At 35.3% G+C, this 27,984-nt stretch overlaps 2 long non-coding RNA genes across 8 annotated transcripts; both read right to left on the bottom strand.

Moving 5' to 3' along the window:
* Window positions 1-85: 85 nt before the first annotated feature.
* On the bottom strand, window positions 86-27,984 carry LOC133186592 (uncharacterized). Of its 7 annotated transcripts, none has more exons than XR_009721065.1 (6): window positions 27,733-27,984; window positions 7,996-8,103; window positions 2,628-3,490; window positions 1,990-2,351; window positions 964-1,112; window positions 86-342 (listed from the first exon to the last, which is right to left on the bottom strand). It is a non-coding gene; the product is annotated as an uncharacterized LOC133186592 (long non-coding RNA). The 7 variants fall into 7 exon arrangements; XR_009721064.1 differs by having other exon boundaries at window positions 964-2,351; window positions 2,628-2,829; window positions 3,207-3,490; window positions 27,733-27,915; XR_009721069.1 differs by having other exon boundaries at window positions 964-2,351; window positions 2,628-2,826; window positions 3,207-3,490; window positions 27,733-27,915.
* Window positions 20,833-22,310, bottom strand: LOC133186589 (uncharacterized). The gene is made up of 3 exons (XR_009721062.1): window positions 21,895-22,310; window positions 21,421-21,606; window positions 20,833-21,204 (listed from the first exon to the last, which is right to left on the bottom strand). It is a non-coding gene; the product is annotated as an uncharacterized LOC133186589 (long non-coding RNA).

Genomic DNA, 27,984 nt, shown 5'->3' with positions numbered 1-27,984 from the left:
TATCTATATACATGTATAAAATCCAGAAAACTAATTACATATAATAGTATGTTGAAAAAATAGAATGACTAACAAAAATGGTTATCATTATAAGCCTATTCCTTTTTACGACAGGGTCATTTCTATGTTTAATTAGCACCATAAAATATGGCAAAAGTGAATGGTGAACTTAAAACATCTGCCATTTAATTAAAATCAGAAATCTTTTCAAAAGTTTAACTCTTTCACTCAATGATATTCATTCATTTCACTTTGAAGAAAAGTGGGAAAGATAAAGTTGGTTCAAGGGAGTTGTTCAACATCAACAGCCGTTTCCTTTTTTACTTTTCTTGAAAAACAGTTCTGAAAATAAATTGGACAGATTATTCACAAATAAAGCCGACATTTATTTGTTCGTTTTTTTTTTTTGTTTTGTTTTTGTCTGATTTCAAGTATTGTATTTGTTATATTATGTTTTTTTTTTAACTTATAACATTGGTGAATATTGGCATAAATTAGCAATACAAATGCATGAGCTTGCAATTGGTCAATACCAGGGATGGCATGGGAATTACAATGCATTTTTTATTGACAGGTAACAATTTACATTCAATATAGAACAAACTGAAAAACAATATAAAATTCATTATGTACGTTATAAAAAGTTTTCATTTGCAATAACGAAGGTTCACTTTTGCCTTTTCTGGCCCTGTGAATATCTGACCCCCCCTTTCTAGATCCGCCAATGAGAATCACTTATAATGTAGATGTCTTATATGCAAATAGAGGTTACAGTATCATAAATATTTTTTGCGATTTTTAAAACTTTTTTCTCGTATCCAGGTAAAACATTTTATTTCGAGTATATTAATAAAAGAACTATTTATTATATAAATAAAAAAAACATGCCAAAGTTCAAAAAGGGTCATAACTATGGTTTCAAACCTCAAAATGTGCCCCATAATAAGGGAGTGAAAATTTTACCTGCACGGTACAACAGACTGTCCCAGCAGATGCATCAGATGGTTTCAGAAACTCCTATAGCTGCGGAAGGGCAGGAAATGCTCGTGCGGCGCATGTGCCACTATCTCCTTAGGCCGAAGGGACCGAAAGTTGAAAGCCCTCCAAAGTGCCTAAATACAAATGAATCAGAACAGTAAGTCAAATTTTGTATAAAACATTTATAATTGAGCAATAGTTCATAAAAATTCTAACAAATCAAGTCTTACTTACCTTTCATATAACTAAATATGGGAAAAAATGGACAATACTAGGGTAGGATACATATTACATACTATTACAAGTAAATAAATGTAAATTAATACATGCAAAGTAAAATGTAATACATGCAGTTGAAAGTCATATAGGTACATAAGAAAAGAAATCAGAAGCATTCATTTCAAAGAATTAAATTTATATGATGTTAAAATTTCTTATGTCTTGTCAGACAGTCTAAGGGAAGTAACTCTAATATGTGCTCTCATGTACTGAAAACTTCCATCTGTCTCAAGCAAATGAAAAATGGTATATTTAGGCTATGTAAATTTAATTCCTTGGTTCTCAGGCCAACTTTCTCCAAAACAGATGCGGGAGGGCGGCATTTTATTTTTCATTTAAATGGCAAAAAATTAGATGAGGGAGGTATTTTTTTAATTTTTAATTTCCGAATTTTCTTAAACATAAAGATAATTTTTTAAATTACAGATATACTTTCCATTTCTGGTCAAAATTACTGCTTTATCCATTGCTTAACAACGTAAATATCGTAGGTAATGTCCTTGAATGTATTTTCAAGCGAAGGAGCCAAAATCTCATTGTAAATTGCTACCGGAAGTGATATTTGAATACTAAACTACAAAACAAATGAGGTCGGAAATTATTTTCCCGGATTGGTCTCCGCAATATCAACTTTTTATTTTATCAAAAAAACAATAAAATCAGCAATGCGGTTACCTCAAAACAGATGCGGGCGGGCCTGAGAACCAAGATTTCAATTTTATTTGGCCTTACTAAGATTGGCTAATCAAAATTCCTATTTACTGCTACACCTTGAGAAAACAGCCGAGATCTGGAATGAGGTGATCTCTCTCCACCTGCAAGGGAATACGGGGTGCGATGGAACGCTTGAGTGAGATCTGGCATTTGATGAGAGGCGTGGTCTGGGAAGCCGGATGGGCCTTCAATGTACCAAGTGTCTATATGTATCAAGGCGGTACAATCTGTATGAGGAGGTAGAGACCAAATCCCCAGGTAGGAAAGCTGCCACTGTTAACTATGTGCTTCAAGTTGGCCTTAGTCAAACCCCTATAGGCAATGATGGAATGAGGAAAATCTTTCCTTCTACCAACACTCCCCCTCCTACGAGAAAGTCTCTACAAAAGACATCAAACAAAATTATGCCAATTATTGGAAACCTTAACGAGGCTGACATGAGTAACCGGCTGGTGGATGTCAACACTCTAAGGGGAAGTGGCTCCCCACATGCCATCCCTGTACAGTGCGATGGCATGTACAATAACCCCTTGTACTCGGGGGTGGGTGAGACACCCTTCCAGTCAGCGACACAGACTGTATACTCATTTGCCGAGAATGTCACAACAAGACATCAGATGATAAAAAAAAAATTTGTTCAAAGCATGGACACTTACTTGATGAGGGCACTTCAAACCATCAGTGTAGTCCTGGGGGGTGTGTGGGGCAAATCTACCCATGCACCATACCATTCAGGATGACTTCACTTGGACTCGGGAGGGGATGGCGGAACTCCTCTGCAAAGATGGACTCAAGGTAATCATTGACATGGACAGCTCTGTTGGTTGAGCTGCAGATTCCCTCTATAAGGACAATCTGCTGCAAAATATCCCAGTTCACTATATTGACACTCGACACTTGTCCAAGTCAATCAGAAAGTCAATTAAAAGAGATCAGAAACTTTCAGAGGTTATGCCAAAGAGAACCAATTAAAGCAGAAAAACACCAAACTTTTGCATAATTTTGCCCTAGATGCTGTTGACAGATGTACAGCTGAGATTAATCAAGCTCATGCAGTACATATGCTGGAGATGCAGATAAATTAAAAAACAAGCTCTCATATGCCAAACTTGCAATTGTGAAATGTTACATGGGAGACCATGCATCATGCAGAAAACATTCTCTGGTGTGCAAAGGGAAAGTAATAAATAACTGGGTTAGCAAGATTTCTTATTTAGGTCAAGGTTTTACAATACCGTCTTCCACGGAAAATGAGGCAAGGCTCCATGCCTGCATCTCTAAGAGGTTGTCTCCAGCTGTACTGGACAGGACGATCAAAAACACCAACTCGCAAAAGGTTGAAAGCTTCAACAGAACTCTGCGACGATCCCTGCCTTGAAATGTTACTTTCACAAGAAACTTTGCTGGTCGGACCCACAGTGCAGCTCACTCATCAAATCATGGTCTGGGCAGCCCACTCCAAAGTCTCTGTGCAGGGGTTGGTGTCCCCATCCCCACTGGTGGCCAAGTGGACCAGACCCTGAATAAAATAAAAAAATGAGCATGAATAAAATAAATCGTATCAGAAAACTCAATCGTATAAAACAAAAAGGGTAATTAAACGTAAGATATTATATAAACTTTAAGAAGAACATCAGGAAGAAGTAAAATACAAGAAAAACATGATGTTAGCTGAATGCCCGAGGCAATAAGAGAAATCCCCCTGAACACAATTATTCGAAAACAGGAAATAAACAAGTTGATATTCAAAAAATATATTTTAAATTACTATAAAAAATGCATTTAAGGTGGTGAGCCCCACAACAAAACCCCTGGTCCTTGCAGTGGATCCTCTCCTGGTTAGTTGCATGCGGCTCCAGAGTAAGGTGCATCGGGTCGATGCATAACTTCTCATGGCAGAGATAACTGACCTCCAGGCCTGCAAGTGCAAACTGCGACCTAGTCTGTCTCTTCTCTTCCATAAGAGCTACCTGATGCATCCTCTCGACTGTACTGCCCTCCTCCGGCCAATTTACCCTCATCTTCCAATACCCATTTCTAGCCCTCCCCCTTGTCCAAAGCCAGCAACCCCCAACCTTTTCACTTAATGAGGCTAATTTCTCCTTCAGGGTCTCAAATATATCTGGCATTATTCTTAGCTTACTCGATAGGGAAAAGAGTACCAATTAATTTCCTACAGAACTCAATACAAATCTTAGGCCCTCTGAGTACTTACCTATTGTAATTTCAGACATATCCTTGGTATCATTGGAAAAATTTTTCTTTGCACTTACAAAATATACTGAAAACAAGAGGCCCAGGGGCCACAGCGCTCACCTGAGCACATCAGCTAGGAAAAAACACATATCAGATCAGAACTGAAAGTTAATTTAAATTGGGGGGGGGGTGAATTTTAACCCCCAAGGGGATCATAATTTGAACGAACTAGAATCTACATTACCCGAGGATGATTCCATACAAATATTACTAATCCTGGCTTTGAAGTACTTGAAAAGAAGATTTAAAAGGGTTTCCCTATATATTTCTATGTAAAACTTTCGTCAGCTATTTTTGCCACACCCTTACCCCGGGGTCATGACTTGAACAAACTTGAATCTACACTACCTGAGGATAATTTCACATGAGTTTCATCTTTCCTGTTTTAATGGTTCTTGAAAAGATTTTTCCTATATATTCCTATGTAAAACTTTGATCGGCCATTTTGGCTCCGCCCTACCCCCGCGGGTCATGACTTGAACAAACTTGAATCTACACTACCTGAGGATGATTCAACATGAGTTTCATCTTTCCTGGCCCAGTGCTTCTTGAGAAGAAGATTTCTAAAGATTTTTCCTATATATTCCTATGTAAAACTTTGAACAGCCATTTTGGCCCCGCCCTACCCCCGGGGGCCATGACTTGAACAAACTTGAATCTACACTACCTGAGGATGATTCCACATGAGTTTCATTTTTCCTGGCCCAGTGGTTCTTGAGAAGAAGATTTTTAAAAGATTTTTCCTATATATTCCTATGTAAAACTTTGATCGGCCATTTTAGCCCCGCCCCACCCCCGGGGGTCATGACTTGAACAAACTTGAATCTACTCTACCTGAGGATGATTCCACACGAGTTTCATCTTTCCTGTTTCAATGGTTCTTGAGAAGATTTTTAAAAGATTTTTCCTATATATTCCTATGTAAAACTTTGATCGTCCATTTTGGCTCCACCCTACCCCCGGGGGTCATGACTTGAACAAACTTGAATCTACTCTACTGAGGATGATTCCACATGAGTTTCATCTTTCCTGTTTCAATGGTTCTTGAGAAGATTTGTAAAAGATTTTTCCTATATATTCCTATACAAACTTTGAACGGCCATTTTGGCCCCGCCCTACCCCCCGGGGCCATGACTTGAACAAACTTGAATCTACTCTACCTGAGGATGATTCCACATGAGTTTCATTCTTCCTGGCCCAGTGGTTCTTGAGAAGAAGATTTTTAAAAGATTTTTCCTATATATTCCTATGTAAAACTTTGATCGGCCATTTTAGCCCCGCCCTACCCCCGGGGGTCATGACTTGAACAAACTTGAATCTACTCTACCCGAGGATGATTCCACACGAGTTTCATCTTTCCTGGCCCAGTGGTTCTTGAAAAGAAGATTTTGTTAAAATGCCATTAATTTTTTTAAAAATCATGATTATCTCCCCTTAGAAAAGGGCGTGGCCCTTCATTTGAACAAACTTGAATCCCCTTCACCCAAAAATACTTTGTGCCAAGTTTGGTTGAAATCGGCCCAGTGGTTCTTGAGAAGAAGATGAAAATGTGAAAAGTTTACGACAACGACAACGACGACGACAAAGACAACAACAGACGACGGACAAATTTTGATCAGAAAAGCTCACTTGAGCCTTCGGCTCAGGTGAGCTAAAAATATAGGGTCCCATGGCGTTTATAGGTCAAAATGGCCCTTTTCTGCAACTTTGAGAGATCGGCAGTAAATAACATGTTATGTCAAAAATCAATCCCCACTCCTAAAACTTCCCCTGGCTTTTCTATACTTTCTATAATATTTCCCCATTCCATCATTCATTTCAAACATTAATATTTTTACTTTAAAATTAAGATAATTACTTACCTGAATTTAGCCAATCAGATAATGCCTACCCATTCAGTACTCGACTCTACATGCGCCACAAATAAAGCCATGTGCACATCCAAGGTTTGGTACTCTCACTCCTATACTCACATTGTTACCTACCTTGGAATTAGTCAATTTAGTAATTTTTAAAGACTTTAAGCTTACCCGAGTACATGTATGAAATTTGAGTCCTGCAACCTCAGCGTCTTGGGTACTGTGACCTTCTGAACTGATGACACCCTACTGCGGCCAACTGTGTTAGACTAAGATAATTACTTACCTGAATTCAGCCAATCAGATGATGCCTACCCATTCAGTACTCAACTCTACATGTGCACATCAGAGGATTTGGTACTCTTATTGAAAGAAAGCAAAGAACCAAAGATCCATAGCTACCTTACAGACGATTCGGCCTACTCAAGTATTAAAAGAAAATCACTTGTTTCTACTTATAGATTATACACAAAGCTTTTCAATTCAAAATCAAACTCCATGTATGTAATCATTTGTGAACCAGTGTTATATTTTCAAAGTTGCAAGTTTGTTGCATGACAGTAATTTTACTTGCTCTAAACAAGATTGTTTGAAATTTTAAAAATAATACAGGCTAACAGCTATGACTTTGGGTTATTAAAATAGTTTAAGACTGTTTTCCCCAAGATACTTTCAATATGCAATGTTGTATTATATATCTCTTTTAAAAATTATTTATACATGTATTTATAAAATGAAAGAAAACATAGGAAAATGCACACAGAGAAAAAAAAATCATAATTAAGTAACACGCACTGTGAGACTCGAACTCAAGATTGTTATGTCATCAATCCAGCATTTTTTTTTTTTATCTTTTATGCAATGTTGTATTATACATATCTTAAAAATTATTTAAACATGTATTTATTAAATAAAAGAAAACAAAGGAAAATGAACACAGAGAAAAAAAAATGAAATCGTAATTAAGTAACGTGCACTGTGAGACTCGAACTCACGATCGTTATGTCTTCAGTCCAGCAATCATACCACCACGCCAGGAAGTCTTGATAACCAAATGGATAAAATTGAGACAGATGTGTTTTTCTGGTTAAGGGTGGTCTTTTCCTACAGTTTGTCATTGTTTAGGGGGGTACCTCAGTATTTACTACATTCTCCATATAAACTGAACAATTTTTATAACTATTATATTAGGGAACTATTAATAATTGAGTATTATTTTTGTGTGAGTTGCTTTAAAGCATGTATAAACTAACATTGTATGACAAAATTTTGGTTAAGGAAAGTATTTAAAAAATCACTACTAGAGTAGGCGAAAGTGACTATCAAATGAGCTATGGCTCTTTGATCTTAAATGGGCGACCAAAAAAAAAGTTATTGGGAAAAGCCAGAAAATTTGTGGAAGGAAGAATGACAGACAGACAGACAGAGTGATTACTATAGGGCACCCACAAATCCTTGCGGTGTCTTAATTAAAATTGAAAATTCTGTAAATTTTATTAAAAACTACTCCTTTAGTTGCAATCTTATTGCAATATGTATATTGCCAGAAAAAAGTGACTTAATCAAGGATTATTATTCTAATTGCTGTTTTAATGTTTGAAGAACAAACTGCTACTTTTCTCTTAGTTTGTTATAAGTATAAACCAGTAAAGCTACAGTCTCAACAGACACTTATGTCTCAACAGACACTTTGTAAGTAGGGCAACCTGTTCAATTTTTTGTGTAGTAAATCATCAAAAAGTGGTGTAATGAGCCTCCTTTCACATGTATGTTTGATGAAATATTTAATAAAATTTTCCTTTTCAGTTAAATATCTTTATCATGTTTATATCTTGCAAATAAACCCTCTCGAAATACTACACTGTACTACATGTTAGACATTCATCAAAACTTTATGTTGATATATTACCTTCAATTTGTAGATGTTTTCTATCTTCAAAACATGTAGACTTTACTGCATGGAAGTCTGATCATTGAAAATGGATGTGGAATCTAATCTTGATCTCAACGAAGATTTCTAAACACAAAAAAAAAACACAATCATTACCAACATATGATACATGTTATCACATAATTTCAACACTATACTCTTCTTTAACAAAAAATTTGCTTTGTATTTATTACTGATAAATTATTTATACTAATTTATATTACCGGTAATTAAATCATTCCAATAATGTCACGTTCTTTCAACCAATGAAAAGGTACCAAATAATTTTTTCATTGATTATAAAAAAGAGCTTAACTTATTATGAGGACCAGTGACTTTGAAATTAAGATTACTAGTATATGTGATAATAAACTAAATCCATTTTTCATCCAGGAAGATGACAGATAATTCCCGTTCAAAATAATGTCAACTCAAAATTAGTCTGAATCTTTATTTTTTTGAGTTCTCACATGAATTTCTATAGCTTCATGATAACTGAAAAACAACGATTTTTTGTGCACACAGGCTTCCAGAGAACCAGTAACATATACATGATCTAAAGTTGTTCCACCCTCTGTTGTGTAAAACTGCACCAACTGCATAAATCCCATAGATTCTAAGAATGTTTGTATGGGTCCTTGGGCTTTGGCATCTTCATTCATGTCACCAATAATGAACAAGTTGCTAAAACGCTTCTTGTAAAAATCCACCACTTTTTGCAATGTGTCAAGAAAATTGTTTACAGGTAGTACACTCGGTCGGTAGAGTACAATGATTGCAATATCCTCCTCATGGATTTCTACAGTTAATCCCTCTATATTCTTGTATTCCAAAGCATTGATCAAGATTGTCTCATTGGTTTTCTTCTTGTACACTCCAACCCCACCACCTTTAGCTGTTTTTAGTCTTGTCATCACATCTTCACTATCATCGTAACACTGGCTACGTGGAATATGGTGAAAGTCAAACCCTGAAATTTCAATATCTCGGATGTTCTCATTTTCTCTCAGCCATGTTTCTGTTAAACATACAAAATCAGCTTTCATCAACCTGCTGTCACAATTCATCTCCTGAAAGTGTCCTCTCAAACTCTGCACATTAAACAATAGAATTGTTTTGTAATTTTCAAACTTTGCTACATTGCATGTCAATTCTTCATCTAAATTGTGTCTTACCATTCTATTAAGTGCTAACTTCACATCTAAATCAGCATAAATTTTTTTCTGCAGGACACTTTCATCATTCATCTCAATGAACAGACCATCTTTTGAAGTAACACGGCTGACTGCTACATATGCTTGACCAGGAGAGAAAGTCCGATCTAAGTTCACAACAACACTCTTGGCGGTCATGCCTTGAACTTTATGTGCTGTGCATGCCCATGACAGTTTCAGTGGAAATTGATGTCTGACAATACTCTTTATATTTTTCTCATTCATCTCTTCCTCCACTCTTTTAATTGGGACAATATTCCCTTTGGGTGTTTTCTTCCCTTGTATTTTACCAATACTTGAACTATCAAAAATGACTTCAACTACTTCTACTGCTGGTGCAGGCTGTTTTCTTTTAAACACAAAATTTGAAATATATCCCATTGCACCATTCACTAGTCCATCTTCAACACATACATTTCGTGTCAGCATTACTCTTGCATTCACAGCCAAAAGTAAGGTAGCAGAGAGGCCATCAACTCGGGTACTAACCAAAGGTTTGTCACGTAAAGTTAATTTCCCCGTTGTCTTATCTTTCTGATAATCATCTGCATGCACTTCAATTAATTCCTCACAATTCCCATGCAGCATTTTAAGATTGAATTCATTGGCCTCTTGGTTAGTAGAATAAACATGAAGAACATCATCTGGTCCTTCTCTGATGCATTCCCGCAGTGTTTCCAATGCTTCATCTGATAAAGGTTCTTCACATGTTCGAACACGCAATGAATTCAGAACAGTTGCAAATGCTTTATCTTCACGTTGTCGCATAATTTCATCTAATTCTACAATTTTAAAAAAATCTAGCCAGAAGTCAACTGGATATGAACCATTTTCTTTGTACAATCTTTCATCTTTTCGTTGTTTAACAGGTGGAAGTTGATAAAAATCTCCAACTGCTATCACAGATACACCACCAAATGGATCTTTACATTTTTTGATTTGGACAAGTCGTTCATGAATGTAATACAACAATCTTTTGTACACCATGGAAACCTCATCAATGACCAAAATCTGCAAATGTTCTAATCTCGTTCTTATCCCACTCAAACTTTGTTCCTTCAAGGGTTGATATGGAATTGGTAAAGCTTTTGTTAAAGAAAACACATGATGAATGGTATTTCCTCCAATATTGAATGCTGCTGTTCCTGTAAAAGCTGTGAGAATCACCGATACTGCATTTGGAGAAGGCAATGATTTTTCAAAGAGACGAGAAGCTTCATAGTGTATTGTCTTAATCAGATGGCTTTTCCCTGTCCCTGCTCCTCCAGTTATAAAAATGTGCATAGGTTTTACATTCTCTCCAGTCATTTTCTTGACACACCATTCATGAACAGCATAAAAGATGAGCTTCTGTTTGTCATTCAAACTGCACAGTAAAGGAAGCATCTCTTTTCTGGTGCTTTGAGTCTCTCTTAAATGATATATAGCATCATCAGAGCCACTACACTCAATTTCATTTGTGACCTCTGATTCTGTATTCTCCTGATCATTTCTTAATTTTTCATTCAAACATTCTCTTCGATTTAATTCTGTTTCTGGACATAAACTTGCCCATGCGTCCTCTGGTTCACCAAGCATTTCTAATGCATCCTGGGCATTTTCAATATCATCCTCACTTTTTGAGAAGTAAACATGATTACTGTCCACTATGCTTTTAACTTTTTCCAAGTTTGTGTTTGGTTTCACCCTCACATGTCCACTCTCATAAAATGTCTGGTACAAATCAAATCCAGCTGGTCTCAACTGATTCAGATTCCAGTATGGAAGGAAAAGTTGTAGCAGACACTGATAATATTTCTCAGGTGCGTTATCTCGATGGAATCTTGGATATCGTATTACAGCAGGTTTGCCTCTACTTCTCTTTTGAATGTAACCCTTTCCATTTCTCAATTCATACACACCATCTTTTTTGCCCGTAGGGATCTGAGATTTACTAAGCACTCTGTACTCTGAGCAAAATTCAGCAAGACACATTTTATGGAAAATATTTAACTCTGGGCGGTTTTCATACCTTTCCACAATATTTGTCATCCACATACTATCTTCTTCCTCATCATTGTCATCTGCATTTAAATCATTTTCATCAACCTCAATTTCCCGATTTTTTTTTATTTGTGCAAGAGGCTTACTCAGACGAGTTGGATTTTCCCCCACAGGAATGAAAATGACTTTTCTTGAACTTTCTTTCATCTTCAGATTGCACACCCTGTATACTGCTTCCTGTGCACTGACCTCTCTGTGATTGAGATAAGCTGATCCTACTCTCTTGATGGTATCATGTGCACTCAAATTTCCCTCTGCTGCTTCAAGTTGAGTTTGTTTTAATAGCATTCCCATCTCCCTTTCAGACTTTGAAATGTATGATATAATGTAGACAATGCAGCTGAAAGGGTCTAATACATACTGTATATCCATATTTGCATCCCAGCTTTTGAGCAGGCATGGGTTGTACTGATTTGTCCACATTTCTGTTGGATTTCGTTTCAAAACAGTCAATGTTTTAGAGGCCAATACTCTGTGTGCTTTTTCATACAAATCCTGTGATAAGTTTATATTGCTGAATATTTCCTCTGTTGTTTTAAATGCCTTTGCATCATCCATTACTTCATTCCACACCTTCAACAAAATCTCCTTTGCCTGCACACTACCTAACTCACTACTTGACTCATCCACATTTTGTTCTAATTGTCTTGAAATGAATGTGCACTCTGAAGGCGGTCTTGGAAAGTTGAATCTACATTCTGTTCCTTTCTTCCTGCATGATTTTGAGTGTCCTTTGCTGTGTTGTTGTACATCCAATACAATTTGTCTAAGTTCTTGGTCAGTGTCATTTGATGGCAGAGCACATGTGATATGCCTATCAATGAAGTGACAAATAGTCTCCTCACTGTCCTCATCTAATTTTGGAGCATTCTCAACCCAGTACAAGCAGTGCATATGAGGAGAACCCCTTTGCTGAAACTCAACTCTTACAAAGTAATCTACAATGGTTCCTATTGGTTTTGCTGGTGACATTATTACATTTTTCTGGAATATATGGAACCTGTGTTCAAACATTCTAGCAACAGTTACAGGATTGCTTCTTAGAATTTCACTTTTCTCAGACCAATCTAGATCAGAAGGATTTCTGCTGTCATTCATATGTAGCATAATTGAACCCAGTATTTCATTCCACCTATATTCTGCTGCAGAAAAAGAACAAAACCATGTGGGGATTCCAAGTTGTCGAAGCATAGCAAAAAGATCTTTTTGTGTACTTGACCAATATGCAGGTGTTCCTCTAATTGGTTGCATAAATCGCATAGCCTCATCACTCCTAAGCAGCTTGGCAAGTACAACAGGATTCTGTAACATTTCTGTTGTGACTTGTATCCCTCCATCAAGTTTCGATACAGATTTGCGAATTGAAATTTGTGTTTTCTCAATAACCTGGTTCAATTCAGATAGGTACTGACAAAAGAAAATGTAATTGGTATCCTTTGCAAATCTGTTATCTGCATTCATCAGCCTGTTGTTAAAATATCGAGAAAGAGTAATCCTTACATCTCGACTTTCATTCCATGAATATTTTCCAGTTGGAAATAAATGAGGAAAAGTTTTTGCTTCATTGCCCTCCTCTTGCAACATTCTTACAGGATTCTGTCCTTCACCCGGAGCAAGATTATAAACATCATCAAAGTAGTGATCAAGAACTTCCTGCGCAATATCTACAGGTTGTAAACACGTATCTGTAGCAACTTCTTGCATGGCACTGTTCTGTTCTTCACTTATTTCTTCACTGTCAAATGCTTCTGGCTGACTGAATAAGGTACTTTGGTCATTATCATTTTCCCATGTTGAGTTGATTTCGACATCATGATACCACTGATTGTTTTCTTTCAGGTAGTTAAGGGCTATCTTAATGTGATTTGGGTTCACAAACTGATATTCATAATATCCCTTGTATGACAACTTTCGTTTGAGTTTCACTCGTAACAAGAGATTTTCATTTTCATTCAGAGGTAAACTGCTTGTTTTCTTTACATTTGATGGCACACATACAACAGGCCCATGTACATTTTGTTGACCGCCTTTTGGAAGCATGGTTACTTTCATGAAAGGTATATGCAGAGCAATTAGATGCTGCTCTAAAGTATTCAGGTCATTGAGCTCTGGTGGAATATCTTCTAAACACATGTTGTTAAATGCTGCTTCAGCTGGAACATTTCCACTCAGAATTTTTCTATGGCATGTAAAACAAATCCATGTTCTTGATTTGGGACAATTAGGAGAACATCCAGATGCACAAGTATGAACAAACTTCTTATCAATGCATAAATTTGCAACATGAACTGCCTTCATACTTTTCTCATACATTTTAAGTGTACATCCTTGCACCTGGTTTTCAAACAAAAGGCGATGGCAGCAGCAACATACATATTCTGGTCCATGTATCACACATGCTTTAAATGATTTCACTACTTCATCAATATTTTCAAGCATTTCATGCAGTGCTTGTCTTTGTTTTTGTACCAATTCCTTTTTCTGTTCCTTTATTTCTGCACTGGAATGATATCTAACTTTACTGGCTGTTTTAACCTTCTCTTGATGCTGTTTGTTTGTTTTATACTTTTGTCTGCCTCTTTTTTTGACATCCTCTTTGTGTGTCTGGTTTGTTTTATATTTCTGTCTACTTCTTTGTTTGACTTCTTCTTTGTGGGCCTGGTTTGTTTTATACTTCTGTCTACTTCTTTGTTTCACATCCTCTTTGTGAAGCATGTTTGTTTCATACTTTTGTTTACTTCTCTCTTTGACTTTTTCTTTGTGTAGCTTGTTTGTTTTGTACCTATTAACACCAAGCTGTTTTAAATTTTCACGAAACTCTTGATCATTTCTGTATCTGTTCCTAGCATCTGCAATGCATTTTATTTTGAACTTTGGTTCAGTTCTGTACTTTGCATTTTTCTTACTCAATTTCTTCTCTTTAGCACTTAAACCTGATTTTTGAAGTTTGCCTCTTTCACTTTGTTGTTGTCGTTTCTGTTTTCTCTCTGCACCAATTTTCCTTCCTTTTTCTTTCAAACATAACAGATTTTGTAATGAAGTCAGTGTACTATTTTCTCCACATGTAATAGATGTAACAACATTATAATGATTCTGATTTATATGATCTAGATAAATGCCACCAAATGAAGTCACATTTTCTTCTGAATTTACCATTTGTCCGGAATAAGTAACCCATCTGTTCTGTGAGTATGTATGAATTTCACTTTTCAGTAAATGGGATAGTGCTAGAATCTCTACTTCAGTTGCCCATTTTCCGTCCCTAAGCATGCCTGACAAGGAAATGTGGTTTTCTACAGATTTTTCACCTGGCCTTAAGAACGGTGAGAAAAGTAAACCATTTTCCAAGAGGTGATTGCATATTGCTAAACGTATTGTCTGATGGTAGTCTTGTATTCCCGTCAAACAGAATGAGATTGCTCGAAAGAAACAATTTCCATCTGGCTCAACTGGTACACTGTTCATTGGTACTGTAATTTCCTGTCCATACTGATGTTGATTTTCACACTGATTCACAGAAAATGGTATTCCTAAGATTTCACAGTGTGTTTTCTTTTGATCACTTGAAAGTGGTAAAAATCTTATCTGATGGTTCTCACTCCCAACAAATTCTATCTCATTATCATTTTGTAATCTTGAACTACTACATTGAAAGTCGGCAAAATCATTTAATTCTTTTTCTACATCACTGAACTGTGATTCTTTATCAGTGCCTTCTTCATTTCCAAATGAAAGCTGTCTAGCAGAGCATTGCACTCCAGTTATTTCACACTCAATTGCTTCAGTATAACCCATTGACCTAGCTAAAGACACAATATGATTGCATAAATCTTGAACAGTTTTGTACAAAACTCCTGTACTTCTACCGTTTACACTCTGAAATCCTGCAGAAGACCTGGAGTGGGAATCAAATGTGAAAAAATTATGGTGAGATTTCCCAATCAAAAATGTATTTCCACCAAAACATACAAAACACCCGTCACTGTCATCAAGGGCTATTTGAAGTGCCTCTAACAATTCATGAGCATTGAATACAGCATAATCCATTACAACATTTGCTAAGTTTATCAAACTTGGTAAAGACTCGTTTGCTTTAAACTCATACAGCCTACCAAAACATTCGAAAAACTGAGGTAACTCACTTACTAAAAGGTATCTGCTTGCAATTGTAGAACTACACTGTAGATATGAATACAACTCATCTCCTGTTGCCAATATTTTGTTCATATCTGCTGATTGCCATTGTTCACAATTCTTCAGTTGATGATATGCCAGTGCTGTTAAAGAGTTAGCTACACACTGAGTTCCTGCATTTTCACCAAACATTGGATCTCCCTGATGAAATGAACCTTGAACAGACAAATTCTGATTTCTTGAACATTTACCTTCACTTGCTCTAACATCTTTTCTATATTCCTGGACAGATTTTTTAGATTCTCCGTCACATATTTCTGATTTCTTTTCAAATTTCTCTGATATCTTTTCAAATTTCTCTGATTCCTCTATTATTTTCTTAGTTTCCTCTATATTTCCTTTGTTTTCCTCTATATTTCCTTTGTTTTCCTCTACATTTCCTTTATTTTCCTCTATATTTCCTTTGTTTTCCTCTATATTTCCTTTGTTTTCCTCTCTGTGCCTTACATCTTTTTTTAAAGCCCTGCTGACCTCTTCCCCCTTGGGAGGTATCAGCTGCGCCTGACCTGCTGAACCAGACATCATCCAAATGTCCGATTCAGGTACTCTCGGTGGAGTACAAACCCACGCTGGGGAGTCAGGGGATGCTACCTTGTCCTTTGGGACAATCAGACGACTTCCCCGAGGAGGTGACAACCTCGGGGCTGAGTGCATTTTCTCACTAGGAGAGGCCTGCACCCTGGCCAAGGGTTTTAGCGAAGTAGGTGGCAACCCTATAGAGCCACATTCTGACCTAGGAGCAGCTGCATCCACTGTCAGTGTTTCTTCTAATGGAGGATCAGGGCAGGACTGAAGTCTCTTTTGCCTCTTCCTCATAGCATCCCTCTTGCGCTCTTTATTGCCAGTGAGTGACTTTCTCTTAGGCATCTATCAAAAAATTAACTCATTAACTAACAAGAGATGTTTGTAAAACATTTATGCCCCGTCCCCCCAAACTGGAATTCTTCCAAGTCCAAGGGGCATAAATCTGTCAACAAGAGGCCCACGGGCCTTATAGGTCACCTGAGTATTGTTTTCTATATAAAATTTTGATTGCCAATTTTCACCGCGCCCTACTCTCGGAGGTCAAAATTTTAACAAATTTGAATCTACACAACCTGAGAATGATTCCATATAAATACTAGATGTTGTCATGAGACAGTAATACTGAGACAGTAATACCCGCACTAAAGTGTTTGCCTCTAAATACACACTCGTACATATTGGGCGGCTTTCCAAGGAAAAGTCAAAATAATTCTAAAATTTACACAAACATATATATATTCGTTAAATTGACTATGAAAATTCTCAGACCCTGTGACATATGACTCAGAACCTCTTATAATATGTATTTTACATGCTTAATTCATTACCACTTTGAATTTAATTAATGACATAAATTAGATTTTGATAAATGTTTTGCTCATAATAGGACCTTTTAAAATTTACAAATCCCCCCCCCCCCCCCTCAACACCACAAACACACAGCACATACCTTTTTTAGAATAGGCTTAGATATGAAAAAGTTTTGTTAAAACATCATTTGTTATGAATTAATTTAAAATTTGTTCTTGTACTTTACATGTTCACATGGTTAACATGTGAACTCCTTTTGGAAAAATTCTACATTACATTGGGTTGCATCATCCATTATCATATTTTTAGATTAAACACCATTCGGCCTACCTCTGTCGATTCCCACTTCATCTAATAAGGTGACTGAATGGATGAAGGTTTGCCGAATGGGATAGCATAAGCACATGCTGCAGTCTGGTGTGTATTGGATTAATTCATTTTGTGTTATAATTGGATTATATTTCATGGAGTTGACGAGACCAGTATGACAGTCAGTAAGTACAAGTTTAAGTATAGTGGGGGTAAAATAAATTCAAATGATTATAGGTTAAAGTTCAAAAAGGGTCAAAGATCATCGCTGCTACACTAGACAAATTTCATATAGTGAAGTTATCTGCCGTTGTCGATGTGACATTCAGTTACTGCCAATACTGATGCAGATCCAGAATTTTTTTTCAGTACTGGGGAGGGGGGTTCACATCTCAGTAAAAAAAATCCAGCCCACAATTTCCTGACAAACAGGAGAAAAAAAATGAAAACAAATGAAACTAGGGCTTTACAGATGTTCCCCAAACGCTCCCCAACTCCCTTTTGGTGCTATATTCCCTTTAAGCTCTATTAAATATGACATTATGTCTATCTTTATTTTAAATCCCATCCTATTTGGTTGGAAAATAAGGGCATATAACCATTCAAAGTTTAAGCCAATCAGATTTCAGCGAACATGCATGCACGTGATTTCATGAAAATATTATATATCATATTGTAGGATATCTTAATGCATGACTATGTTTAAATTTTAAAACATTTCGTCAAAAAACAAAAAAGATATTGAGATTTTTGTTTCAGCCAATCAGAGCAAACTGCACGTGCACGCACGTGCATAATGACTATATCTTCTTGTAGGAGCTTCTTATATCTATCTATGTTCTAAATCCCATCCTGTTATGTTGAAATGTAAGGGAGTTATAGCCATTTTAAATTTCAGCCAATCAGATTTCAGCGCACGTGCATGCACGTGATTTCATGAAAATATCATATATCATATTGAAGGATATCTTAATGCATGACTATGTTTTAAATTTCAAAACATTTCGTCAAAAAACAAAAAAGATATAGAGATTATTCTTTCAGCCAATCAGAGCAAAGCACACGTCCACGCAGGTGCATGATGACCAAACCTTCTTGTAGGAGTCAACTATGTCTCTCTATGTTCTAAATTCTATCATGTTTGGTTAAAAAACAAGGGAGTTATAGCCCTTTAAAGTTTAAGCCAATCAGATTGCAGCGCATATGCACGTGCATGTTTTCATGACAATTGTTATATATCATATTGTAGGAGATTCTAAAGTATGCCTATATTTCAAATTTCATAGCATTTCTTAAAAAAAAAAAACAGAAAAGATATTGAGTTTTTTGTATCAGCCAATCAGAGCGAAGCGCACATGCAAGTTCGTGCTTATTTGAGTGTGTCATTTTATCTACGCTATTCATATATCCTTATATAATGAGTTTCACATTATTTCATCAAAAAATATAAAAGTTATAGCTATTTTAAGGATATAAGAAATTTTGCGTGTTGCACGCGCCTGCACGTGCATGCGTATGCGCGCAAAAATGACCTTCCCTGCGACCACCTACACTACACACCTATTAACCCTAAAAAGGTTTTCGCTTTTCGCTCAGTTGGATGAACAGTTTCTGAGAACATTTGCGGACAAAAAAGTCCGGAGAAGAAATAAGAAAAAAAAAATAAGAAGAAACACAGTAAAAACAATATGATCCCAAACTCTGTTTCGGGAACATAATAAAAACAATGATAGTGGGGTCAAATCCGTCAATGTTTTTTAAGTTTTAGGGAGGAGGTCCAAATTTTATACTTTATTTGCTTCAGTAAAGTTTATTGTTTATTTTCTTCCAGTGACCTTCAATTTCCCAAAATGACCTTGGGTCAAGGTCATGACACACCCTTGGGTCATGGGCAATCTTTGTTTGAAATGAGAACCTACCAAGTTTATCCATAAGAAAGATATGGACCGGACACAAATTATGAAAATTTTCTTCCAGTGACCTTGAACTTTCCCAAATGACCTTGGTTCAAGGTCATGACACATCCTTGGGTCATGGACAATCTTTGTGTGAAATGAGAACATACCAAGTTTATCCATAAGAAAGATATGGACCGGACACGAATTATGATATTTTTCTTCCATTGACCTTGAAATTTCCCAAAATGACCTTGGGTCAAGGTCATGACATACCCTTGGGTCATGGGCAATCTTTGTGTGAAATAGAAACCATACCAAGTTTATCCATAAAAAAGATATTGACCAGACAGGAATTATGAAAATTTTCTTCCAGTGACCTTGAACTTTCCCAAATGACCTTGGTTCAAGGTCATGACACATCCTTGGGTCATGGACAATGTTTGTGTGAATTGAGAACCTACCAAGTAAGGGCAAAACGATTACACGTGTAAACGGAGACGTTTCGATTATATGCTCTAAACGTTTACAGTTTCAGTAAACGTTTACACGAAGGTCATTATCAATGTCTTCAGAAAAAATGTTGACCACAAACAAATTGTTTTATTTCAAAATTTACAAAAGAAACACTGACTTTGACAATTTGATAAGCAACAATCTAAACTGGAAACATATAGAATGAGAATATCTAAAACCCGATATGGGCTAACATAATTCATATTTCCGAGTTGCTAATAGGAGCGATGTTTTACGACACTTAAAATATAAAACTTGATAATTATATTTTGAATATATTTTTTGAAAGTCTTTGAAAAGTTTAAATATAGTCAGCAGGTCTTGTTTTACTTCTTTCATGATTAAAAGATCCATCTTTACTACGTCCGGTAGCCAAACAAACCAAGCAAATGGGTGACGAGGTCGTAAGTGAATGAATTTAATGCGCCTCAAATTCTTACGGTTAAATCACAATAACAAACAATAAATTTGTAAAAATAACTCAAACTTATATTAAAGTGAAAGAATTGATTATCAAATTCGACTTTCATGAGTAAGTAGCCATTAAAATCCAACATAGAATATCTCTCGTTTAAACGGAATCGTTTCAATTACTGCTATCCGTTTAAACGTTTACAAAATTTAGTAAACGTTTCACCCTTACTACCAAGTTTATCCATAAAAGATATGTATCAAATTGATTTATGAAAATTTTCTTCCAGTGACCTTGAACTTTCTCAAATGACATTGGGTCTAGGTCATGACACACCCTTGGGTCATGGGCAATCTTTGTGTAAAATGAGAACCTACCAAGTTTATCCATAAGAAAGATATGGACCCGACATGAATTATGAAATTTTTCTTCCAGTGTCCTTGAACTTTCCCAAATGACCTTGGGTCAAGGTCATGACAAACTCTTAGGTCATGAGCAATCTTACTGTGTAGTAGTACATTCTAATGTCCCTCTGTAAGAAAGATATGGACCGGACATGATTGCACAGACAGACGGACGGACGGACAGACGGACAAGGTGATTCGTATTTACCCCCCCAAACTTCGTTTGCGGGGGGTATAATTAAAATGATAAACATTTTTAGACTGAATTTAACAATTAATGGAGATTTATGAACAGTGTGCATGAAATTATATGTATAATACAAAAAAAAATACTTTATTATGATATATTAAATCACCATCAGGCGACCATAATTTGATTTTTAGTTTTACGGATTTTTTTTTCAAGAAAGGTCAAGTCGGAGGACGAAAAAAAAAAAAAAAGACAAAAATCATTCTAGCAACGACCTTTTTCACATATAAAAAGTCATGTCCCATTTCACTGTAATATAAAACAAAACAAAAAACAACTTACAAGATATTTTTTTTTTTAAATATTAATATACATTGCATGTATAAATGTTGTTATTTATAAAAACTACAACTTTTAATTCAAACATTGTTTAATATGAGTACCATGTAATATTTGAAATTATAAAAATTTAATTATGTTCTTCACTGTATAGTTTGCACTTTCATTTGAGCGTCATTTGAATAATATTCAGGGTAAATATCGAAGTTTAACTTGGCAATTAAACGAATTAATAAAATTCTGCAGATGCTCTGAGTTTCCAGCTTTCAACTGATGGATGAATGGATTTTTCTCATTATAAGAAACAAGAGATCTGTTTCCTGGATTTAATAAAGATCTGAAATTGAAGGAACTGGATGTACCTGTTAGCCAAACTTAAAACTTAAAACATTTTTAAAAATTACATCTGTAATCTATTGAGAATGAATTAGATAGATTCTTAGATCCTGCATTCTTTTTTTTTTTTACTCTAAGTACATATGATATCAAAGCATTATTGTAGTCCTGTTCCAATCTGCTAAAATTATATTTTGAAATTCAGAAACTTTATTACCCTGTTTAGCTACATAAATTCAAAGAAGTCTTCTAGAGGTACTGTCAAGTTGCTCTGCAGTTTCAAGGGTTTTTATATACTGGTCTTGATGTAGGATTTGCTAAGTCACTGAATCTCGTAATCCGCGGTGTTCCCTCTGCAGACTGTCACTCTTTATTAGTTACCATGTACTTGCTTTCATTTCCTCTTTAAATTAATAATAAAGTAATCCTACTGTATAGCTGGGTTAGCTTGGGTAGAGTTCATGTCTTTCCTGATCACTGTATTATTTATGGAGGAATTATTGTGTTTTAGGCGCATATAAACTTGTTTGCAGCAAAGTATCAAGTAAATTCATATCGTTATTTACCATCCTTTTTGTGAAATTTCCACATCTAGTATCTCTGTCTTTGAAAAACAACACTTTTTATGAGGATAATGAGCAATTAGAACTGCAATTACATCTGGTAGCACAGTTAACATCTTGATTATTACCTGTTATCAGTGGCAATAAGCAGATTAGCTACCAGTAAACACTGCATGACAGCCATTTTTGTTTTGACTTGTCAGTATTTTACAAATCGAAGAAGGTAAAAAATCCGGATTTTTTCGAAATTGGTAGAAACAGCAATTAAAAAAATAGAGAGAGACATGCAATGGGGAGGGTTCAGAATTTGTAGACTCTCGATAAAATCATAGTTGACAGCTCACCTTCTTCTACCATTCGGCACATGTGTTTTTTTCTAAGTTTCTGTGATTTGCTTTTATAAACACAGGTTTGACAAAAGCGGATTGAAAATTTCCGATTTTATTTTTTTTTTGAAATGCAAATTTTTAGAGTCGGCGGATCCGTAAAATTAAAAATCAAATTATGGTCGCCTCACCTTCATTCACTTGAGAGCTTACTAAGGCGAAATGGGAATACTTAATTTTACAGTTTAGGCAAGATGGGAACAAACCCTTTAACCTTGCTGATACGTTTTAAGTGGAATGGGCTATACACACGGCTTCCACATTTCATAGGTTTATTTCTTGTGACAAGACCTTTTATTTGGGTACCATTAATTTTGACCTCTTGATTGCTTGACCTAGGATTTACACATTTTTACAAGAAAAATACCAAACTTTAAACTTGGCCTTAATTTTGATCAGTAGGTGTTTTCATGTTTAACATGTGTATTCAATGTGGATTGTCAACAGGTATAAATATGTTTGATCTTGACCCTAGAGTTTGAACCACTTTAAAGAAAAATTTAACCTCGTCAATTTACTTTGGAACAGGAAGTATTAGGGATTACTTATTTTACATGTGTATTCCTTGTGACAGAACTTTCTTCTCATACCTACAATTTGAACCCTTTGACCTTGACCTTCGAGTATGACATATATTTGAGAAACTTCAACTTTGCCTTAGGCTTCTATACAGGGGCATCAGTGTTTCACAAACACATCTTGCATTATTATTTGGTGGTGTCTCGATCCATATGAGGGCAAAATTCCCGAGAGAGATGTTTTCACAACAAACAAACAAATTACTTAAGAAAATATAAAACATGAATATCTTGGTCATGCACATCTCTGCATGAAAAAAAACAGCTTTTCAAATACTGTAACCATATTTTAACCCTTTCAAAACACTCAGCTTTTCTGGTTTCCTTATCATATAACATCTGTCGTGACGTGTTGTCCACCTGTTTGTCTGAAAACTTTTTACATTTTTAACTCCTCTAGAACCACTGGGCCAATTTTACCCAATTCATATAGAAATATGTACTTTTGTATGTCAGACTGTCCATCGGTCTCAATATAAATATTAATCTTGGTCATCACGATCATATCTACTGAATGAGAAGAGACAAGGTATTCATATCAAACATGTATTTCTATTTACCTGTGAGAATGGCATTGTTTTTTTTTTTTTTTTTTTTTTACACATGACCTAAAAGTTTGACGTACTTGTACAAAAATTAAATTGGTATAAATTCATCATTCTGAAAGATAAAAGTTACGGTATTCATATTATAATGCATGTATATTATTACCTGTCATAAGACCTTTCAAATAAATCATGACTTTTGACTCTGTGACCTTTGACCTTGAAGCTTAACCTACTTTTCAAAAATGTTGCATTTGCTTATAATTTTTGATTGAGAAGAGATATATGACTCTCATATTTGACATGCACATCAATTACTCATAAGAATTGAGATGTTTCCCAGCATGCGATGCTTTTTTTTTTACCCTTTGACATTGATGTTTTACATAATTTTAAAGGACTTCAGGGCTTTTTGCATAAAGAAAGTTCCACGCCACAGCAAGATACGCCCGCAGAAAATTACAATTACAACATATCCTAAGTGCAGGAAATCATTTCAATCTTGATTTTAAGATTTCAATGATTTTTACACATCTTAAAAAATTTGTTTATCCATCTCCTGTGGTGTATGCATTAATTATAACAAATATTGCATCATTCATAGATTTCTATACTGGTTGTGCAGGGTTTAAACTTAACTGAAATTTCCACGAGCCATGTTGGCTCCTGACATTTCAAATTTAGGAGCCCACTGCTAAATTTGTTAGCCCACAGTCTCTGTGATTTTTTTTTTAAAAGCATAGATACTGGGACAAAAAGTAGATACAAATGAAATACATATATAAAGTCATCTGTTTAAAATTGGAGTTCTTACTTTATAAAAATCAGATGTCATATAAATATTGAATCAAAAGAAATGAATTTGTATTCAATAAACATTTTTACTATCTTTTTTTTTTACTTGGTAATACATGTATATAAATACGTAGCTGTGGTACATGTCTTCAACTGATAAACTGACAATGACACAATAAGATTTTATAGGTTAAATATTTTAAATACAACATATCTAAATAGGTGAAAACACTTACTATTCATATGACTGAGTAGTTGGGAGTTAGTAAAATTGTATATCTCTCACGTATCAACCATTTACAGAGGGTTGGAGGAAATTCGGATTAGGAAAAAAGACGATCGTTTTAGGGAATTTCACAAATCCTGTAGTACTTTAAATGGAAAAGATGAAGGATATTTACGAACAATAGGACCATACTGCTGTGATTTATTTCATTTTTCTGTAGTTTTAAATCAAAAACCTGCATGAAATATCTGTTTTTCAGCAGATTTTCAGTAAGGTGACTGGGAATGAATTCGGCCCCCTGCAGAATTTTTATTCGCCACGTGGGCGAGCAACTTACAAATTTTATGAGCCCACACCAATTTTTACTCGCAATTTGCGAGTGGGCGAGCGTTAAGTTTAAACCCTGTTGTGTTAGACCTTGCCAAATGCCTATCATATCAAACACTATCAAATTAGTCTTCACAACTTAATTTATACCTAATTAATTTTGAAAATAAAAGACTGGTTATCAAATATAAACTGACCAACAGTTCTTCTGCCTAACTCCCAAAGGATACAGATAAGACCATTCTATGAAGAAATGAAAGAGCCATGCAGCTAGCCTTCCTACATTGAACACATTAATTAATCTTTAACTGGATGCTTTTCTACTCATTACTCCCAAAAGATTGTTGGATCTCCACTATCTACCATAAAACATTTTCAAAACTTATAAAACATCAATGATTTTTTTTTAGATATAATGTCACACAGTTTTCAATATGAAATTCATATGGACATGCTGATTTCACCCCCACCCCCATAAAATTAGTTTTTAAGTTCATAATACTATGTAATATCAAAATAGTTTAATAGGCAATATCAAATTAGTTTTCATTACTTGTCATAAAATTCATTTTAAAACTTGGGCTAGCCAACAAGTTATTTTTAATCCAACAGGCTTACCCATTTGGCCCAATACTCAAGGAATATAGATAGCACCGATGCTGTTACAGGCAGCTACTCCTCACACTAAACTCATTAATTTCTCTCTCTAATTTGACGATGCTTTTACAGCTACTCCTCACTAAAAAAAACTCATTAATTTCTCTCTCTAATTTGACATGCAATTTTCTGTTATCGAAATTCTTCTTCACCAGTGCTTGAAAATTACGTACACTCATGCGAGTGGTGGAATTTCTCTTAACATACATAATATTTGTTATAGATTGCTGTCAAGTATATGCTAAAAAAAAAAGTATTTTCTTGATTTAACATTTTTCTAATAAGGATAGTGCAAAAGTTTTAGATTTTTTGAATGTGTAAATGAATAGAAAAAGACATTTAAAAAAAAAAAAAAATTTCACTTAAATTAAAGGTCACAGTGAAAATGAAATAGGTCACGACACACCTTCTACCTTGAAATGACCAAGTTTAATGATTCTAAGTCTACTAGTTTTCTAGTTATGGACCAGACAGGGTTTTTCCATATTTGGCTATAATTTTTTAATTATAGGTCAGAGCGACCTACTTCTTGTGCGCAACACACCTTCTACCCAATATGTATAAGCTGACAAAGTTTGATAACTCTAGACCTTATAGTATTAAAGTTATGAGCCGATATGAGAAAAGCTAACAGACAGACACAAACCCTATAACATATTATTATATAGTCTATCTATAGTCCCTATATAATCTATACAAACGCAAACAGTTCATAACACTACATATTCACTGGATTTTAGGCCGTATTCACCGGAGGGTCAATTCGCATGCAACAGCATTGTGACGTCACAATCAAAATATCAAACAACGTTGTAAACAATGGATGCAACGGCCGCAGCGAGCTACGTATCTGTGCAGGAAAACGATTATTCAAACCTTTTTCAGGATTATTTTTTAACATCTGAACGTCTTACACATAGCCAAAGTCAGAAAGGAAAACACAGAGGTTACAAACAGTAATCTGGAGATTTTTTTTATTTTCAACAATGGAAGATCGCAAATGAAAATGGTGTCGTCATACAGCCTTGAATGTCTTATCTATACAAATCCCGACTATATAATAAAACAATTATGGACTCTTTTAGTGTTGAATATGGTTTGTTATTCACCAGAAAAATATTCATATTGACCGAGGCGAATTTCTACGTCCAAGGGGCATAACTCTAACAAAAAGGATGCGATCATATTCAAAACAGAACTTGGCCTAGATATTTATCTAATATACCTGTATGCTAAATTTCATTTCAATATGTGCAACCTCTGCAAAGAAAATGAACGGAAACTGCAAATAAGTGGAAATTTTCTAAGTCCAAGGGGCATCACTCTTATAAAAATGGTGCGATCGTACCCAAAAGAGAACTTTACCTACATATTCAGCTCATAAATCTGTATACTAAATTTCATTTTAATATGTGCCACCTCTGCAAAGAAAATGAACGGAAACTGCAAATAAGTGGAATTTTTCTAAGTCCAAGGGGCATAACTCTTACAAAAATGGTGCGATCATACCCAAAACAAAACTTGACCTGTATATTTACTTGATAAACCTGTATAACAAATTTCATTTCAGTATGTGCAACGGTTGTGAAGAAAATGAACGGAAACTAAATGGACCAACAGACCGACCGACGAACAACAGCAAAGCAATATGCCCTCCCTTCTTTGAAGGGGGGCATAAAAAGTTTTACCCCAATTTTCAAGCTTAGCCCTCTAGCCCTTCTGGTTCCAACACCTAAGGCATAAGCAGTTGAGAATGCCAACTATTAATGCAATGATTTATAGCACTAAGCATTACAATGCAATGCTTCAAGATTTATTTGTCTACTCTCTTATTAAGCAGGTCTTATCATTAGTTGCTTCAATTTAAGCATGTAAGTCTTAAGGCCAACTTTTTATCTATGTTAAGCATCCACAAACAAATTGTTTTAGTTAAATATTTGTGAAATTAAAGAAAAACACACATTAATGTTGAAATGTCACAAATGTAAAACTTTAAAACAGGTTGTTCTCTTTTCGGATCAGCATCTCTCTTTTCTAGAATGGTGGAGTGCAGTTATACCATTTTTTTTTCAACATGTCCATTAACTAAATAATAGTTTAAGTTAATCAGTTAATAACAATGACAGAAAATTTCTCAAATGACTGAGAAATTTTACAACTGGACATAAAATGTGCCTTTTCCCTGTGGGTTTGTGTGTCTATTCAGCTTAGAAAGATAGCTTTTCAAATTTGGGGTGGATGCTACACAAATACAAAATATTGGAATGGCCTAAATAAAACAAAATAATGATATTTTAATTCAATTATTTGACGAGTCGACAACATCAATTTCCATGCGTTTGTGGCAATAGTTCTTAAATCAAGAAGACAAGAACTAATCCATCAGTAATTCCCTTGGTCGCCATATTTGACGAACGAAAATTTTCAATATATGCCTACACCAAGTACTTACTTTAAATCTCTTTGATCAGGCTCGAGCAGCAAGTTGGAATTAATAACAATCTTATCTCTAAGGATCTTTGAAGACTTTCTTGAAATCTTTCCAAAAACGATGTCAGATTGCTGTCTATAAAGTGTAACCTGCAAGTCTCTGTCTACTGCAGCTGCAAACACTGGAAATGACAATGACGTCACATTCGGGCAAGGGTAAAAGTAGACTTCCCGACGCCCGACTATCTACAGCCCCGGAACGATATGCACATAG

This window comes from Saccostrea echinata, unplaced genomic scaffold (genome assembly GCF_033153115.1).
Source record: "Saccostrea echinata isolate AGI-Se365-2 ecotype Australia unplaced genomic scaffold, CSIRO_AGI_Sech_v1 ptg000014l, whole genome shotgun sequence".
In the NCBI taxonomy this organism is placed as follows: Eukaryota; Metazoa; Mollusca; class Bivalvia; order Ostreida; family Ostreidae; genus Saccostrea; species Saccostrea echinata.
This window is presented reverse-complemented; position numbering and strand designations above follow the sequence as displayed.